Source organism: Podarcis filfolensis, assembly GCF_964270895.1.
Source record: "Podarcis filfolensis genome assembly, chromosome: 13".
NCBI lineage: Eukaryota > Metazoa > Chordata > Lepidosauria > Squamata > Lacertidae > Podarcis > Podarcis filfolensis.
Genome location: NC_139615.1, coordinates 7,254,440 through 7,272,888, shown reverse-complemented (window position 1 = coordinate 7,272,888; position 18,449 = coordinate 7,254,440). Strand labels below are relative to the sequence as shown.

At 42.9% G+C, this 18,449-nt stretch overlaps 1 long non-coding RNA gene across 1 annotated transcript; it reads left to right on the top strand.

Annotated features, from left to right (window-relative positions):
- The first annotated feature begins 52 nt into the window (after window positions 1–52).
- Window positions 53–5,682, top strand: LOC310747201. Its single transcript, XR_014540893.1, has 3 exons — window positions 53–1,557; window positions 3,061–3,197; window positions 4,331–5,682. It is a non-coding gene; the product is annotated as an uncharacterized lncRNA (long non-coding RNA).
- The last annotated feature ends 12,767 nt before the right edge of the window (window positions 5,683–18,449 follow it).

Below are 18,449 nucleotides of genomic sequence, written 5' to 3'. Positions count from 1 at the left end.
TAGATATCTATTATCGTGGCTCTTCCAGGAGAAAAAGTGGCTTGTGGGGGGATTAATGGGGAAATGGGATTAATCTCTCAATAACAAATGCCAAATGTTTAAGGTTGGCAGCAGAGGGAAAATGTGTTTATCATTGTCACAGTTGTATCCTATTTCCAACAAGGAGCCCAGGCCTTCATATATCAGGTAATACCAAACTAGCCTCAAAACAGCCTTGAGGAAGCATGGTTTCTCCCAGGCTACCCAGTGAATCTTCATTACCAAGTGGTGACTTGACTCTCCAAGCCTCACACACATCTCCCCGCACCGAGTCCCAAAACTCTGCTCACTGCTCCACACTGCCTACCCTCTGCACATGCTCAGAAGGGCACACTCTCATTTTCCATTTGGGAGAGCAAAAAGTGTTTCAGTTGGTCATATTGCAAGGACATATAAAGATACATGGTGTGGTCTCAAATGGAACACACAGACACACATGCACACCACAGGATTTTTTTATATAAAAGAAACACTAAAAAATAAGGGACAAAATGGCAGAGAAACAGATATGTTTTACAATTTCCTTTCATATTCTAAAAAAAAATAATTAAAGGCAAGCTTTGGTCAGTATAGTCACTTTCTTGGCATCTATTTACAGAGAGAGGAAGGGCAACAGAAAATTATGTTTTCTGATATAATCTCTCCTCCCCCATCCCACTTCCCCCATCAAACAGGTACAAAGCATATGATATAAAAGCTGGCGTCAGAGGTTGGCCAAAAAACAATCAGATAATGTTTTATCTTTGTGAAATATCGGTGGCGGTAAAGGTTAGAAGAAGTAGAATTTGGAAATGGGTGTGTGTGTGTGCAAGGGGTCTTACAGGGAAAGTGAGGCATCTTCCTCCCCTGACCCCCCCCCCCCAAGACAGTGACAGTCTGGAGGCAGCTCTTGTAGGAAGCAAGTAAATCCAAATTCACAAAGCATTCAGGCCAGATGAATGGAGTGCTCACACACTGTGGAGTGAAAGAATTGAAAGTAACATTTCCTTTGACTTAAGGGGCTTGTGAACTCTGCCTCAGATACAACTGGGCCTTAAAAAATGACTCAGAAATAGACACAAGACCTCAAGCACAGAGTGTGCCCTTGTTCACCTAACAAGGCTAGAAACATCGTAAGAGACATAACAGCTTGACATTGGTACCTAGGGATTTGGGCAATTTTTTTGCATTTGAATGTATGAGAGAAAACTATTTAGGACCAACAGAGCAAACAAAGAGATGGGGGGCACAAAACCAACCTAAAATATCCACATGTCCGTAGAGAAGAGCATGGATAAATGAACATGTGCACACAAAATTTATTATGCCCTCCTCATGTGGAAAGAAAGTGGCCAGCCCTTATTTGAGACAGCTCTTTAGAAGCCGCAGTTGTAAGAGATGTGTTTCTTGCATTACAAAAGTTAAGTCAGTCATAGGATATTTGTGCCTTATATGTGGCCTCTTGATTTTGTTAGCAAAGTGATTGGAATAAAGCAGAGATAATCCAGAGAGAAAGGAGACAGATAAAACTGTACTGAGGTAAACAGGGCAAAACCAGTTTATGAAATAAAACAGGGAGATTTGTCTCTCTTAGGTCAGATCTATGCAGCTAATGGGGGGAATCCTTCAGAACCACACATCTCTACCTCTCCTCCAGCTGTCAAATCTCAGCTGCCTTTCTCATAGACAGCTAAGTCCCAAATGACAGGAATCTCCAGAGTCTGCTGTCACCAAGACTAATAGCAGAACCAACGCCTTCAAGTCATGCACTGAATGCATTTCCAACAGACTTAACATACAGAGACTCGCAAACTTCTTCTTTCTTCTACACTGTCCCCACCAAATGCTTGGCTACTTCTACACCAAGGTTAACCACTGCCATGTTTAGTGTACTTGTTGGTGTTGGGTTTGGTAGCTAGGCCTCCAGATTCAAATCCCTGCTCAACCATGAAGCTCACTGCGTGCCCTTTCTAAAACAACTCGCTCCCTCATAAAATAAGCTTACTAAGGCTGAATTAAGACATCCCCGCTCTCTCCAAATATCACAAGTTTTCCACGGGATTATTTCACCCCGTCGTTCCCAATGCCTCATTGTCGCCATCAAGGATAGGATCCACTTTGCCATGTCTAGCAACTGTTTTCAGTGTCTCTGCAGATTCATAATACTCAGATGCTCAGTAACACGGCCAAAAGGGCATCACAAGTGATGCCCTAGAGACATGAGAAATAAACCCAGAAGAAATGGGTGAACCAGTGTTTTGGCAGAGTGAGACAAGAAACGAAGGGAGGGAGAGCTCTCATGAGAGTGAGCCTACTTTGTATGCCTTGGCCTAAATGTCACATGGGGTGAACAGATGTGTTCCCCAAACCACCAGTACAAAATTTAAATGATCATAGTTCGTGTTATGTAGAATTTGGAGACAAACCAACACTTGTGCATTTCATTCATACTCACAGTGCATCATAGGCTTCATAGTTGCCATCAGACTAAAATAATAATACTGAATCCATGATGCAGCATGACTGTGAATGAAGTGTGAATGAAAAGGATTATCTGACACCTGTATAACATTAAAAATAAGACTAGATGGGAACAAACATTTGCATGACCCTCCATAAGAGTTAAGTACATTGGTGCCTTGGTTTAAGAACAGCTTAGTTTATGAACGACTTGGATTAAGAACACTGCAAACCTGGAAGTAGGTGTTTTGGTTTGTGAACTTTGCCTTGGAAGCAGAACATGTTCCGCTTCTTGTTGAGTGTGTTCCATTTGTAAATTGAGTCCCCCACTGCTATGGGAAAGCACGCCTTGGTTTAAGCACGCTTTGGTTTAAGAATGGACTTCCGGAACGGATTAAGTTCTTAAACCAAGGTACCACTGTACAATCATATTCTAGGGGAAGGCAGGCTTCATATTTATGCAGAATGATGGGATTCAGAAGTAGATGGATATACTTGTGGGTCAATAGATAGATGGACTATTCATATTGGGGAATTTTATATTTATGAACACTGAGAATGGCGTCTCTTTCTTCCCCACAGTGATAATAATATCGACAGAGGTTGATCTCAGCGACGAGGTCGAAGAGGAACTGGAAAAATTATGGACCACCATCTTGGTTTTCTTCATTCTCTTCCTCATCAGTGTGTGTTACAGCACCACAATGACACTCTTCAAGGTGAGGGGGAAGAAAGGGGAAACACATATCAGCATTTGCATTTGGCATTGAGAGAGCCCGAAGGAGGAAGAAAGCAACAACTAAAACCCAAGAGATAAGTGTTTAGAATATATGTATCATTCACTGCTTGCTGGGGAGGAGAGAGGGGTGTAGAATATAGGTTGCACACACCAGACATTTAAAGCCCTTGGCTTCCCCAAGAGAATCCTGCCAACTGTCATTTATTCCTCACATTTATTTTTCTCCCAGCAGCCTTAGCAAACCACAATTCCCATGATTCTTTGGGGGAAGCCATGTGCTTTAAATGTATGGTATGTAAGCAGCCTATTTCTTTAAGCTCCTAACCTGCTCTCCTTCCTCTTTAACAAACCGCTATAGGGTCCAGAACGTGTGGAAACTTCCAATGATCTGCTACCACTCTGGATCATAAGTGGAGTCTGAAAGGCTCAAGGCACAGGGCTGTAATAAAAAAAAAACACTGCATTTGTTTCAGGAAAATGTTCTTTATGTGGCATTTCAAAGTGGAAGAAATATCTTAAAATGGCAAAAGTAATAACAGTACATTCAAGATAACTTAGGTAAAAGTCCTTTTTACACTGACTGCATTTGAACATTCCTTCAACCATTGGTTGGCAGAAAGAGTTTTGCTTCTAAATAACCTCTTGCTAATGTAGGCAAGATATGACATTTTTGAAGGTTCAAAGAACAGCATGGGACTAGATTCAGGCAGGTAGCCGTGTTGGTCCGATGCAGCCGAAATAAATAAAAAAAATTGTCCAGTAGCAGCTTAGAGACCAACTAAGTATGTTCTGGGTATAAGCTTTTGTGTGCAGGAACACTTCGGCTAATCTGTTTGCAAAAGGGCTTTCAAAAAGCCCTGTACTGTTCTTTTCTATGTATCTATGTATCTGTTTATTTGAAGTCCCAACAGTCAGTGTTTCAAAATGCAGCATCACCTGATGTACCTAAGACATCAGGTGACTGACACGTGGGAGCCCCCATCTACCTGTTAAATTATGCCCTCTGGGGTGGGCAGATAAGGATCTGGTCCACCAGTCCAAAAAGGTTCCCCAGCCCTGTTCAACACTCACCCCTCTCCTCTCTCCCCCACTCTTCACCCTCCATCCCAACAGGTAAAATGGATTTTCTCCACTGTGGCAGACCTGAAGAAGCAGCCTGTAGGCCCTGAATACAAGAATGTCATCCCACAGACATTCTAGGAGCATTTTCCTAGGAATCTCATCATCTTCAAAGGTGCAAAGAGGAAGCCACTGCCTGGAGCCGCAGCTTCATCTCCCATGTCAACATCCAAGGCCTTCTCTCATTTCCTATCTTATTCAGCTCCTACTTCTCTCCTGGCAAGTGATGAGGCCCTTTCAGCACAGCAATTGTCTTAGGGGGAGGCAATTATCCTGAATGGCATGTGTTGGGACAGTGCCTTCAAGAGGAAACACTTTTATGGGGCCCGATATCTTAACTGCTTCCACCAAGAGAAACATCTGCTTCTTCCACCCAGTAAAGAACCAAAGGACAGTCACCCCCACAAATAAAAATATGCCTTTTCAGTGGTGGTGCCCCTGTTGTGGAATGGTCTCCCTAGAGATATTCTGCTGGCACAGGTGAATAAATACTAACAGGTCAATAATACATTCTACTCCCAGGCTTTTAAGCAGTGGTAGTTTTACTCTTATTGTTGCTTTTGCTGCTCTTATTTTGTGGGGGGTTTTAAAAAAATATTTTACTATTTTAGGTTTAGTGTGCATGTGTGTGTATATATATATATCTTACTGTGTGCGTTTAAATATTTCATTATTTTGAATGTAGTCTTCATGTTTGAGATGCATACCATCCTGGCAGCTTTTGCTTTTTTATGAATGTCTGGTGTCTCTAGCCCCAACATGCCTGACACTATCTGGCTTCTAACTTCACCCAGAGATGTGAAACTCCACTTTCCAGTATCTTTGCCAAGCTTCTTTAACCATATGAAATAAATATCCTTATCTATCTACGTGCAATACGCTCAAATAAGCCAGCTCTTTTACCCATCTCTTACACACCATTTCCTTACTGCCACGGGATTGTAGTCAGCCAAGTTCTACTCAGAGCAGACCAACTTAAACTAAGATAGGCATGCCCATTGACTTCAACTGGTCTACTCTGAGTAAGACTAGCACAGGATACAGTCTATGGTCTTCAAACTACCAGTGACTACCAATCCCTTAATCCATTGCATACTCATTTATTGGAGGTTGTTAAGCAGAGAATAGCTACCTATCTGGGATTGTACAGCAATAGATTTCTGCACCATTAGGGGGCTGGGCTGGATATCCTTTGAGGGCCTTTCCAGTTGATGCAGGTTTTGTGATCATTACTGTTTTTAGTGCACAAGCATCCCAGAAACAATATGCAAGAAGTGCTAATGATGTGAACCTTCCAATCCCTGTATATGCATGTAAATAAACCATACATCACAAAACTGGCAAAAGTCTCCAGTGACCTTATTCCAATGAAACAGACCCATCAGAGACCTGGACCCGATGCTTCCAAGGAGGACGTCTGGGCCTATACCTGTAGCAGAATGAGGTTGGGATGAGGTGGAAGAATGGAGTGCATCACTTCAAGTGGGGGGTGATGTTTTCATTGTTCTCTTACAAGAGATGGAAGTGGGGGGGATTCTCTATTATTATTTTTTAAAGATATTTATTTATTGAAGCACAATTGGAAAGAAAAGTTCCAGGTCCAACCTGTTGTGCTAGCTTTTGACTTACAGGTTGGTTGGTTGGTTGGTTGGTTGGTTGGTTGGTTGAACAAAGCAAAGTGTTTAAAAATGGCATCCACCACCTATAATCTGATGGGTAGTCCAAAAGTAGTTAATGTGGTGCTCTCTAGATGCTGTGAACTCCCAGCATCCCTGATCTATGACCAGGAGCTGCAGTCCACAAGATATGGAGGGCACCTTGTTGGGTACCCCAGAGAAGTCCATGCAACCACTTTCAGTATCCTCCCACCCCATAATACTACATGTGCAGACATGGGGGCAGCCCTTGCGTGAGGGGGGAGGCAGAACCTCAGTTTGCTATGCATTTTCATTGACTGGGGGGGGGGGAAGGTCCCCTCCCTGCCCCCCCCAACTACACCCATGTGTGCAGACCAGGCCCATAATAGGAATCTCATGTGAATGGAATGACTCTGGCCAAGCAGAGGAGGCTGGAAAGAGCAGACCTTTACAATGGAAAAAGGAGAGGGTGAAAGGTGAGATACAAGAAACTGCAGCTTCAGGAAACGCCATCTTGCAGGACGTTTTTCTGTTGCTATTCTTAGCGCCTCTCGGTTTCAAAACTCACCAACACGAGGCTATAATTACCCCACAGTGTGAAACCGCGAGGGGAGGAGCAGGGCCTTGGGGGCTGGGTGGGATCCAGCTGGGCCGGGTGTACGGTAAACATCTTCTAAGCATGTGAGAGAGCGACATTTTGCATCACAGAAGCGGCCATGCAGTGAGGAGCAAGTGGCGCACGCAGCAGCAGCACCAGCAAAGGATTCTGGGTACTGCTCTCAGCTAAAGAGGTCACAGTGGCATGACTGAAAAAGAACTCCTTCAACAAATGTGCCCATCCATGAGGCACCCCCCAAAAAAATGCCTGTCACAGATACTGGATGGGAGAAGTTTTGTTTTGCCCAATATTGATTCATAAAAAATGTGTGTAGTCTTTTATCCCTTATATCACAGCAACTGAGAGGTTTGCATGCTCCCCCATAACCAACCCAAGCCAGGAGATATATCAGAGGGCCCAGAGGAATGAATGCAGAGGAGAAATGGAAGTCTCGGGCTGGTCAGGGTAGGTTTTACAGCAGCTAATACCATCACATTCGTCACTGTCCTAACTTCCAGTCACAGGGTCTTCTGCATATGTTTTAAATTGAATGAATGGCAATTGAATAAGACCTCTTCATCCCAAGGACTGTGTCAGCATAGGTTGTGTGAACAGAGGAAGCTGCCTTATACCAAGGGCTCATCCACAATTCACTTGTCCTGTGTCTACAAAGCATGAGTCCGAGAGGTTTTCCGCTTGTTCCATGCTCTCTAGGCAAAGGGTCCAAGCCATTTTCGGTTTGCCCCAACACACACATAACTGGCTGTAAAGTAACATAACATTATATATAATAAAACTGTAACCTTTAAAGCCCTATACGGCTTAGGACCCTCGTACCTACAGGACCGCCTCTCCTGGTATGCCCCACAAAGAAACCTACGGTCTGCAAATAAAAACATCCTGAAGGTCCCAGGCCTCAGAGAGGTTAGGCTGGCCTCAACTAGAGCCAGGGCCTTCTCGGCAGCGGCTCCAATCTGGTGGAATGCTCTGTCACAAGAGACTAGGGCCCTGCGGGACCTGACATCTTTCCGCAGGGCCTGCAAGACAGAGTTGTTCCACCAGGCCCTTGGTCAGGGCGCAGCCTGACTCCCTCCTCTGGCAACCTGCACAGAGTTTTGCTTAATGGTTGCCTTCAACTTGATTTTAATTAATTTTTATAATGAAATATTTTTAGAATGTTGATTTGATTGTTTGATTATTTGATTGTTGTTAGCCGCCCTGAGCCCGGCTTCGGCTGGGGAGGGCGGGATATAAATAAAATTTATTATTATTATTATTATTATTTAATCATCATATAATTTTTGATGTGATTAGATTACAGTTTTATTATATATAAAACATTATATATAATGTTAATGTTATGTTACTTTACAGCCAGTTACGTGTGTGTTGTGGTATTCTGAACACGATTTACGCAGTGAGGAAATTGTGGTGTGTACAGTGGTACCTCAGGTTACATACGCTTCAGGTTACAGACTCCGCTAACCCAGAAATAGTACCTCGGGTTAAGAACTTTGCTTCAGGATGAGAACAGAAATCGTACTCCAGTGGCACGGCGGCAGCAGGAGGCCCCATTAGCTAAAGTGGTGCTTCAGGTTAAGAACAGTTTCAGGTTAAGAATGGACCTCCGGAACAAATTAAGTACTTAACCAGATGTACCACTGTATTTTCTGTTTGCCCTGCAGAAACAAGACAGTCCCTGCCTACAGGCATTCAACCTAAAACAAAAGGCACACAAGGGGAAAGGGACAGGGAGAGAAGAGGGGGGAAATCAAACTCAGGGACCTGCTCTGCAACTGTAGCCTTATGAGGCTTTGCCCTCGGGTGGGAAAAATATTGCACCCGGGAAAGGGAAAATGGGAGTCAACAGACACTCAAGGAATAGTTTTGGAGAAAAAGCTTTATTTCTACCATCCATGAACTGGTAGAAGGAGCAAGTGTGATAGTTCACAAACAAGCACGAGCACAGTCATTTGCACAGAGTATATATTCCCCTTCCCTCCCCCTTTCTCCTCCTTCTTCAAGAGTCCTGCCCATGAGTTCCTCTGAGCATGAACAGAAAGCTCCCCTGTCTTGGGACTCTTTTGGACTCTTGGCGCCCTTCCCAGGAAAGGGAAACCAAGGGGGTTTCAGAGTGTTCCAGTTATGTTTCATTCTCGTGCTTTGGCATGGTTCCCGGAGAGAAAGTAATTTGCAATCTGGTTTTAGCAAGGCCAAAGGCCTGAGAAACAAAACGGCTCTGAGAAAACAATGGACTCTGTTCTCTACCTTTGTTGCAGTCTTTTAGTTACAGCAAGAGGAATATGCTTAGCTAATGCTTTTTGTCTTAGAGAAAATGCAGTTTTAAAAATGTTTGAGGCGAGGCTTTGAGGCCTGGTTGGGGGCGGATTCACAAACAGTTTTTAGGGTTTTGGGGGTAATCCTAACTGACTGTATTTCTTCACAACCAGCTGGCACAGTTCAGGGGTAAGAAGTGCCTGATGGAGCTGGTGCTTTTGGCAAAACTGGTGGAACAAGCTCCTCTTCCCGTATCTCCCCTACTGAGGCAGTCTGGTGGAATGGCTGCCCCCAGTTGAAGGAGAGGAGCCCTGGTGGTCTGCCACAGACCTGGGTTGAACCAGGGACTTTCTGCGGGCAAAGCAGATGCTCTGCTCCTGAGCTCTGACCTTGCGCCCCCACCCAATCTACAGTAAGCGAATAGGGGGCAGACAGCACATCTAGCATGCAATTAGAAAATGTTGCCTGCTTCCTTTGTTATAAACTAGATAAACAACAAGCTAAACTCGGGAATGCCCGGCTGTAAAGGAGAGGCACTGTCCTAACTCACTCTCTCCCTCATCGTCCAATTTAACGCAGTACAGTGCCCAGAATTCCTTGAGAGGGGAAAATGTGCTTTGAAAGAGTGGTGTGAATTGCAGGTCTTTGCACCACACACACCACACTTTGCACCGCACAATCCTGCTAACAGGTTTTCTCAGGCCAGTTGCACTGTATGTGTACTGGGGGCGGGGTCGTGCTTTCTCCCCACCATCCCAACAGGCAATCTGTGGGAAAGACAATCTATGCCTGGGTACATGTACTAAGTCAGTTTAATCTGCCAAGTGAAGGTAAAAGGGCGGAAGGAGATGGCGATGGACACAGACTTGAGATCCTGGGAAGAAAAGCAAGGCACAAATATATCACGGCATTCACAGATCATGTGAAGAGAAATGAACATGGGGAAAGCCCCCAAAAGAGCAGATTTTCCACAGCCACCCACAATCACCTCAGAATGGGTGTAAGATTTGCTGCTCCAAACTTTACTTTCTAGGAGACAAAGCTCACAACCATACTTTTTAAAGCACTCTTCCACCACTGACAGTCATGGCTTACCCCTCCCCAAAGAACCCTGGGAACTGTAGTTTTTAAGGGTGCTGAGCGCTGTTAAGAGAATCCCCAGTCGCCTTAACAAACTACAGTTCCCAGGATTCTATGGGGAAAGCCATGACTGTCAGAGTGGTACGAGGGTGATCTACACAGTTGGTGTGGATGAACTCTAGCACAATGGTTGCCAAACTCCCCCCACCCCTCTATGCATACACACATGCAATGAACCATTTGAAAATTGCGGATAGTCTTAGGGGACTTACTAACGGTTTTTCTACCTGTTGTATCAGTTGAAATACACTGGGCTAGATCCTGTGTGATTTGAAGCTGTATTTTTGAAGACACTCCATGAACCATCTGAATGAAACTCACAGACCACTGGCAGTCTATGGTCCACAGTTGGGGAATCATTACCCTAACAGATCAATCTTACGCATACTTGCTTGGAAGTAAGGGCCATACTGGACAATATGTTAGCTACCCCTAAAGTTTAGTGGGCTGTTGTTGTTGTTGTTGTTGTTGTTTACATGAGAGCTTGCAGTCTATGGCTTCTTAGCACCATGCACACTTACATGGAACAGGGAGTGAGCCCCACCCCACTCCAAATGCAGAGGGGTTTATTTCCAAGTAATCCTGCACAGGAGTCAGCTTCAAGCTTGCAACAACAAACTTTAGCTCACCATCTGCAAACTCCTTACAAGCACTGTAAACTCTTGAAATGACTCCTGTCCTCAGTTTCACTTCCCTGCTTGTTTTTGCCAGAAAAGCACCCCTGCAAAAGAACACTTTGGGTTTATACTAATCATTACTGATACTCAGCGGCCTGCTTCTTCCAGAATATGTTGTAGTTTAAGGGTGTTGGGAATTGTAGCTCTATGAAAGGGTAAACTACAGTTCCCATGATTATTGTGGGGGGGGGGGCGTGTCTTGAAGTGTATGGTGTGTACAAAGTATCAACCTCTAGTCCTTTTTTTATATATAAAATATTTATTAAAGTTTTTAAAGGTACAAAAAGAAAAATCAAGAAAAACATCATTTTAAGCAAAAAAAAAGATGAAATACAAAAAAGAAAAAAGAAAAATCAAAAAGAAAGAACAAAGAATTAAAATCCCTTAAACAAAAAGAAAAATCAAGAAAAAATACAGCAAATCTTCCCATTTGTTTTCTTTCATTAGCTTATTTCCCTGACCTCCTCACACCTCCCTTTTTTGTATTCTAAGTCAGTTATCCATTTCAGCAAATCCTTTCCCTCTTTTCACATTTTTGTCCTGTAAATTTATCTTTCTTATAGATATATAAGGAGGGAAATGTGCAAACAACATTCTGCCTGGAGAGATTGTCATGATTTGGAGACATCTCTTTACAAGAGGGATTATGGTGAGAGTTTGGAGATGATCCCTGAACAATGGTGGAAGTGGGTAGAGTCTGCATGGCTGAGAGGACTCCAGCAGAGAACTGCTGTTTGTTGCAACTACTTTATCACAAAACCACCATGTTAACTAACTAACTCAGTACAGTGAACCCAAACTCAAACCCAGGTCCTCTGGCCAATGAGTGCAAAATGACTGAGATTGCTGGCCAAAATTACTTTTGAAGCATTATGGTACAACACTGAACAGTCATAGCTCCCCCGAATGATTCCTGGAAACTGCAGTCTGCTCAGGGCACTCAGACTTGCTAGGAGACCGCTATTCCCCTCACAGAACTACAATTCCCAGATTTCCCTGGAGATTGATCATCAAACCACTTGGGGACTTGTAAGCAAAGCCAGCCCTGGAGAAACAGCGCCCTGGGCAAGGAGTGCCTCCTATTGTGGTCAGCTTTCCAAAGGGTTTATGGCACCTGGAGCAGGTGTGATATTTGGGGCCCTTTTGCTGCCACACCGCTACAAGGGCCCATGCATGCATGCACAAAAGCTCGGGCCTATGTGCAATAATTACTGCATTCATGGACAATAAATTTTCAAATTCTGCAGCTGCTCCTTGCCCTGAGTACCTCCTCCAAATCCCAACCCCATTGTGGCAGAGTGTCTTTCTGCCACAATAGGGCTCAGCCTCATAGGTCTTGCTGCCTGTGGCCTTCTCAAGAAGGAAGGCCTGGCCTCACACCAATAATGCGCCTTTTTCTGTGGCCACAGAAAAATTACTCTCCAGTGGCAACTTGCCCGGAAATCTTAGGCGCTCACTCACCATTGGTGGCCAATGGTATGTGCAGGAACCAAGGAACCCCTTGGTTTGTGCAGGCCCCCAAATTGCCCCCTCCAGGCAGGTCTGCAGCTTTGCAGCGTCACCAAGTTGTGTGACTTGTGCAGGATTGGAAAACAAGCCTGCTTCTCCCAAGCTCCCCCCCCCCCCAGTGTCTATGGCAGGCATCCCCAAACTCGGCCCTCCAGCTGTTTTGGGACTACAACTCCCATCATCCCTAGCTAACAGGACCAGTGGTCAGGGATGATGGGAGATGTAGTCCCAAAACAGCTGGAGGGCCGAGTTTGGGGATGCCTGGTCTATGAGAAGGTCTCCACAAACTGAGCTACCTCTTCTTTGCACTGTTCTGCTTTCAGTGCATTCCCCCAGTTTCAGGATCCCCAAAGAAGCTTTCATCTTGTGGGGTGGCTTTCAAAGGATTACTCTCATGGAGTCATGGGCCAATGTGCTTTATTATGTTCTGCACACACACAAAATGGCTCCTCCTGCAAGTTCTCCTCTCTGAGCACCAACACTCCCTTACTCATTTGCAACAAGTAGGCACCCTCTTGGAGTGCTATAACTAGTCTTCAGTTTATGTGCAGTATATAGAAATCTTTTTATTTATTTAAACAAGAACCAGCACTTTAATATCGAGCAGGAATAAGTAGTCTTGTGTATCACTGGCATTAAAGGGACAGACTCTCAGGCTGTTTTAGGTTTCTTTTCGTTATGGGGGTTGTTGATGTTACAGATATTCATGTTTCGCATCTTTATTTTAGATCTTGTGATTTATGTGGAAATTGTTTCAGTTCGGTTGTGTACTTTGTTTTATTCATTGTTATGACAACTTTTATTATGTTTGTAATTGTGTAACTTTTTCCATGTTATAAGCCGCCTTGGGCATGGCTTGAACTATGGAAAAGCAGCATGCAAATAAAATGATCACTATATACTTTTAAAAAAGTTTTTATTTATACTTTTCAAGTTTACACATTTCATTAATTTTACAATCATTTTAACATTTCAAAGTTTGACTTCCTTCCCCCTCTTTCTGCTGTCCCTTAAATTATTTTTTTAACATCTTCTGCATATCCAAATTCATTTAACTTACTCATTTAATTATCCACTTTAAATAAATACCCTTATGAAACTGCAGGTTGTTACTATAACCCTGCCAATGTTTTTAATCTGTTTGCAATTTATCTGTAAATATTCAATGAACCATTTTCATTCTTTTATAAAAAGTTTGTTATCTTGATTTCTTATTCTTCTGGTATATACTAGCCTCCCAAGCTGTAGCATCCACTTCAGTCTTCTTCCCTTGCTGCTCCCCCCCCCTTCTTTTGTTTTACAAGTGCCCCAAAACTTTTTTGCCCAATGCACGACCTTGAGATTAAGAATCTCATGCTCTACTGACTGAGCTATGTGGGAACTTCTGAGAACAAACTCAAAAAATGCAACTTGGCTCCCTCCTCAGCTCCGTGCAGGCATTTGGTTTTTCCACCTTAGTTCACTGCAGACAGTACATGGGGGGAAGCCCAGCCACTGAGCTCAGCTCAGCACCCCAGATGAAAACCTAGCACACCCACCCCCTAACTCTGTGAGGGGAATAGGGGTTTCCTTTTTATATATAAATTTTATTTTCAATGCAAAATTACAACAAAAATTACAAACACTGAATCCAAAATAAAACTATACAAACAAGAAAGAAAAACAAAACACAAAAAAATAAAAAGCACACATCTACAAATAAAACCATATCTTCATTCTAATCTAGTCATTACATACATATTCACATATTGACTTCCTTCCTTTGTTCTAAGACCTCAATTTTTACTCTTTCTAAATTTTACTCTTTCTAAATTGTTGTGTCTAATGTAGATTACGTCTATCTTTATACTTTTTACACCATTTTTCTTTTTCTTTAACCCTGCAAAGCATCATTCATTACATACCGATATGCTTACTCCAGAACAATGTTTTTTTTCATATACTCTTTAGCACATCCCCATTCTTTTAATAATTTCTGGTCCGATTGTCCCCTTATGAATGCTGTGAGTCTTGCCAGATTTATATATTCACAAAATTTTATTTGCCATTCTTTCATTGATGGAATTTTTCTCCCTTTCCAATTTTTTGCTATAAGCATCCTGGCAGCTGTCGTTGCATAAAGGGGTCTCCTAACGACTCTCAGCACCCTTAGCAAACTACAATCCTAAGGATTCTTTGGGGGAAGCCATGAGTGCATAAAGAGATATCATAGCGCTTTAAATGTATAGTTCGGATGAGGCCTCAGCCAAAAAACCCTTCTGAGCCTCCAGTTAGTTGTTTATATTTCTGTATTAAATGCATATTCCTCCCCGGAGCAAGTCGAGGGAAACGGGCAACAAGAAATCTCTTGCAAGGTTATTGTATCCAAAAACAACAATTGAAATGACAGGTTTTTTAACCCTCCAGTGCCTAAATGTCACTGTCCCCTTCCCAAGGCCTGACTGGTCGTCACATTTGGTAGGGTCAGTTAGCATCTAATTCCTCTACCACACGGGGCACATTTGGGGTTTTGAGAAAGTGCCATGGGTGCCAGTCACAAAATGGCTGCTGTGGTGAATGTGTGGCTCAAGACAAAATGGTTGCTGTGGGGGGGTGCCACAAGATAAAATGGCTGCTCATGTTGGGGGGGCACAATATAAAATGGCTGCTGTGAGGTATGTGTATGGCACAAGACAAAATGGCTGCTGTTTTGTATATGGCACAAGACAAAATGGCTGCTGTGGTGTGGGCGGGCACAAGACAAAATGGCTGCTGGTGTGTATGTGTGGCTCAAGACAAAATGGTTGCTTTGGTGTTTGTTTGGGGGGGCACAAGACAAAATGGCTGCTGGGAGGTGCCACATGACAAAATGGCTGCTGTGGGGGGGGCACAATATAAAATGACTGCTGTTTTGTATGTGGCACAAGACAAAATGGCTGCCATAGGTATCTGGCATGACACAAAATGGCAGCTGCAGGTGTGTGGCATAACACAAGAACAAAAAATGGTGGGGGTAGGCCCTCTGACCACATGCGTCCTGGAGTTTTGAGGGAACATTTACTGAGGACTTTTTAAGGGACCATGGGACATACTGGACACACTGGCATCCTGAAGCAGCACATGGGCACCCCTCCTGCTATACTGGCACAGGCACAATCTCAGAATCCATTTTATAAAATTTGGTTTTAATACAGTATTTTGATTACTGAGCATCTCCATGTGATTCCAGTGAAAGCCTTTGCCGCCATTCCTGAGGGGACATTGGCAAGGGGTTAACCGACGCAAACGTTTGTTCTTTCACAGGGGAATTTGGGCTGTTTTTATATTACAATTGTACGTTTACTCAATAAATCTGGTCACTTCTAATATATCTGACCAAGGGCTTTTAGAGCGTGTCTGGAAGGCCCTATGGGCATGAGATGGTCCAGGCCCTGTAACGCCACCTGCTGGTCTACAGCTTGAGAGCAGCAGCCATGGCTGAAATTATTTGCCGGTTGGAATAGAGCTTGGAACCCTGTTCGTTAAAAACGTTTAGGGGAGCAACCACCAAGGAAAGTGAAATGTGGCAAGGGAGGCACAACTGTGCCCAGTTTGCAACCCCCGTCCAAGGGGACACAGCCATGGATCGGTGTACTCAAAAGGCTTGATGTGTGAATTAAACTAAAATACACCCCAAAACATCCACCTCCCTTATGCCACCTGCAGGCCACTACCAGGCATGCAGCAGAAATGGTTTAAACAGACACACCCAGTTTCTAAACGCTCGGTTCACTTCCACCATTCCTGTATATTACAGGGCATTCACAAAACGTGTTTTAGGTGTTATTGTTCCAATTGTTTTTACCTGCTAAATTGTTTCTAAACATCTTTAATTGTTTCTAAATACGTTCTTCTTTCTTGCATTGTTTTCTCACCAGTGTGTTGGGAGGAAGGAGGGGAGAATACATTTAAGGAGAATACATTTAATAAATGAAATAGCAGTAGGATATCTGAGGGATAGCTCTTAATCTCAGCATCATGAGTTTGAACCCCACGTTGGGTGTAATATTCCTGCATTTCAGGGCGTTGGAGTAGATGATCCTCATGGGCACTTCCAACTCTACAATACTATGTCAAAAGTCGTATTCCCTTCATTTCTCTGCAAGTTCCCTGCCCCTCTCCACGAAACCAGAACCTTCTAGCTAGACTCTTTCCTAATACTCTGCTTCCCTCTCCTGGACATGTTGAGTGACAGTACCTTAAAATCAATTAATTGTTAATACATCAAATGGAATGCAAACAGATGACCTGTTTATGCAGCATCCATCCTTATTTGCTTGTGGGGTGCTTGGGACGTCTTCCCATTAATCACTTTTCAATGCATTTGCTTAAAAAACTGTGAAATGTCCAGGTGCTTTAATTATATATGCTGGGTTTGCTGCAGTAGAGGGACACACCTGCACTCACAAATAGAAGTCAAAATCAGAATCACTTTTATCTCCTTCTTCCACATTCATACTCAGAGTGGCTGACAGCATAATCATAGAATCATACAATTGTAAAGTTGTAAGAGATCCAAAGGGTCTAGTCCAACCCTCTACAATGCAGGAATCTCACTTAAAGCATCCATGACAAATGGATATATATCAATAATACCTTAAAAATGCAGTAATACATTGTTAACAGAATAATTTAGGCTTAAAACAGTGATTTCCATCCCCCCCCCCATGTGTTCTTCTTCACAGTTCCTGCCCCTCCCCACTAAACTTGGAACTTGCTAAGGTTTTTCTCCTAATCCTCTGCTGCACCCATGTGGACATATTCAGTACTCCACCCTCTTAAAGTCAAAATGTAATGTGCAGCACACAAACTTCGATTTCATAGAAGCGTTGAATTGGAAGGGATCATCTGGCCCAGCCCCCTGCAATTCAGGAATCAGCACAGGGGCCCTCACTCAATTTGAAACAATACTGGACCCTGCTTAGCTTTGCAAGTGTGCTAGCACTGCATAAGGATGTAGGGCAGGGGTCACAGAACTAGAAGCGTAAATGATAATAATTTATCATTTACATCTCGCTCTTCTGAATTTCTACTCAAGAGTGGCTCACAGCATAATATGCATAAGATTTGTTTCTGGGGCAGTTGCATGACAGTGAGATTTGCCGGTGCGTTGCTAATGCACCCCTTTCCATTAATCACTTGTTCATCCCACACTTTTCAATGCATTTGCCCATTACTTTTGAAACGGCAAAAAGTCCAGTTGTTGTTGTTTTTAAGTGGATCTGTTGCAAGAGGGCTTTCTGCATAGGGAGGTGCCGGGGGCCCAGTTATGTTCACAAGTAGAATTTATTATACTTATTACTTATATCTCTTCTACATTCATACTCAGAGTGACTTACAGCATAATGTAAACAAAACACATAAAATGCAGTCATAAACTGCTGCTAATATAATAATTTAAGTTTAAAGCAGCAATTTTCACACCCCATGCATTTGTCTTCACAATTCCTACCCCTCCCCACTGAACTTGAATTTGCTAGGGTTTTCCCCCAAACCCTCTGCTGCACTCGTGTGGACATATTGAGTACTGCAGCCTCTTGAAGTCAAGAAAAGATTATTTGCAACACAGCGAAAAAACCTCTATTTCCTTCCATTACTTGCCTTTCTGCATAAGGAGGTGGGGGGAATCACATCTATAATCACAAGTGGGAGTAGAAATGATAATATTTTATAATGTATATCTCACTCTTGTACATTCTAGTCAGATTGATTTACAGCATAATACACTTTAAAATACACTAACAGAATTCCATTACCTAGCTTAATGAAGCTTAAAACAATAATTTGTCCTTTTCTATTAATTTCCCTTCAAGAAATTCTCTTCAAGAAAAACTTGAATTTTTCTAATCCTCTGCTGCAACCATGTGGACATATTGAGTAATGCACCCTCTTAAAGTCAATACTAATTAGTTTGCAGCACACAGAGGCAAAGTTCTATCCATTTAGAATGCAATGCCATTGATTCTTTTCACTTGCCCCTTTCTTGCACCTAGGATAACAAACAGGAGCATTTTATATTCACTTCATTATTATTAATTAAATTTCTATACTGCCCTTCCTCCGAAGATTAAGGGGCACTTTACAATATAAAAACACGAAAATATATGGCATATTAACAAACAAAAATAATGCTACACATACACACACAGAGAGAGAGAAAGTTTAAATGGCATAGATTGTTTAATTAACCAAAGGCCAGGTAGAAGAAGAATATTTTTGCCTGGCACCTCATTAACTTTCTGCAAATGACCAACACC